Raw genomic sequence first — 1,520 nt, 5'->3', positions numbered from 1 at the left:
GGTGACCGGACGCCGCCGACCACCGGGCGGCGGCGGCGAGCCCGGGCGCGGGGGGCCTCGGCCGGGGGCGCTGGGTCTCCCCGGGCGGCTCGGAGCCCAGCCCTCCCCCGCCCGGCCCGCTTATCGCCCATATCTCCGCTTACATAAGGCCGCGCGCGCCCTATCTCCGGGGCCATCGCCGCCCGCGCGCCCCGCGCCCCCCGCGCGCGCCCCCGGCCCCGGAGGAGCGGCGGGACGTTGACTCACCCGCGCGCCCGACGCCGGTGTTTCCCCGCTCCTTCCCCCGGCACGGAGACCCCGGGCATCTTCCGGTGGGGAAGATGAGGCCCGGCCGCGGAGGAAGAGCGCGGGAGGCCTGGGGGTGGGGGGGAACCGAGCGCCCGGACCACTTCCGGTGTCCGGCGGCTTCCGGCGTCCGGGCAGCTTCCGGCGCGCGCCCGCACGGGGAGGCCGGGGAAGGATGGAGCCGCGAAGCCTGGGGCTGCTGCGGGATGAGGGTGCAGCGTCTCCCTCCCCCCCACACACACCCCAGGGCCCTTATAAGGTTGAGGGTCACCGAGAGGACGGAGGGAGCCCGGGGGCGAATGCGCTCCTCCGGCCAGGGGGAGGACATGGACCACGCAGCCCGCCCGACCTCGGGGCCCAGTGGGCAAATGCTGTGGTCTGGGTTTCTAGAGCCTTCGGAGGAAATGAGGGGACACGGGGGGCGGGGGGGAGGCCGCAGCTGTGTGCATTCTCCAGCTTGGAGACTAGAAGCTTCCTCGGTGACCGGGGCTGCTCCCACAGACTTGGAAGGCCAGCGTTGTGCCCCCCCCCCCCCCCCCCCCCCCCAGTCTCAGTGGCACTGGAAACAGTTAACACAATCCAACCTGCACTGGGGCTGGGATAGCCTGCTGTCGACCTGGCCCAGGAAGAAAGGATGGCACTGGCCAAAGCAGTGGTTACCCACCTGTAAGCTCAGCAACTTGGGAGGCTGAAGCAAGAGGACTGTGTTTTGAGGCCAGCCTGAGCGACACAGCAAGACCTTGTCTCAGAAATTCACATTGACTGAAGATAATAGCTCCATGTTAGGGCATTTGCCTAGTATGGATAATGGGTTTTAAGCCCCAGCACTAAAAACAACAACAAAAGAAAGGCCAGGCTGAAGGCCTCGGTGGGCCCCAGCACCCCAGGCTGTTCATAGCCGGTTAGTTTTCAATCAACGTTGAAAATTAAAAGTCCTTGGTGTACACCAGTGGCTCACACCTCTATAATCCTAGCTACTCAGGAGTCTGAGATCTGAGCATCATGGTTTCAAAGCCAAACCGGGCAGGAAAATCAGTGAGACTCTATCTCCAATTAAGCACCAAAAAAGGCCAATTAAGCACACACAAAAAAGCCAGAAGTGAAGCAGTGGCTCAGCAGTAGCCTTGAGCATGAAAGCTCGGGGACAGCGCCCAAACCCCGAGTTCAAGCCCAAAGACAGCAAATCCCCCTCAAAAATAAATAAAAACCCTAAGAGGACTCTGGGTCTGGCAGGG

The sequence above is a fragment of the Dipodomys spectabilis genome, unplaced genomic scaffold (genome assembly GCF_019054845.1).
Source record: "Dipodomys spectabilis isolate Male_0828 unplaced genomic scaffold, ASM1905484v1 ptg000119l, whole genome shotgun sequence".
Taxonomy (NCBI): domain Eukaryota; kingdom Metazoa; phylum Chordata; class Mammalia; order Rodentia; family Heteromyidae; genus Dipodomys; species Dipodomys spectabilis.
The sequence above is the reverse complement of the archived record's forward strand: the minus strand, read 5'-3'. Positions refer to the sequence as shown.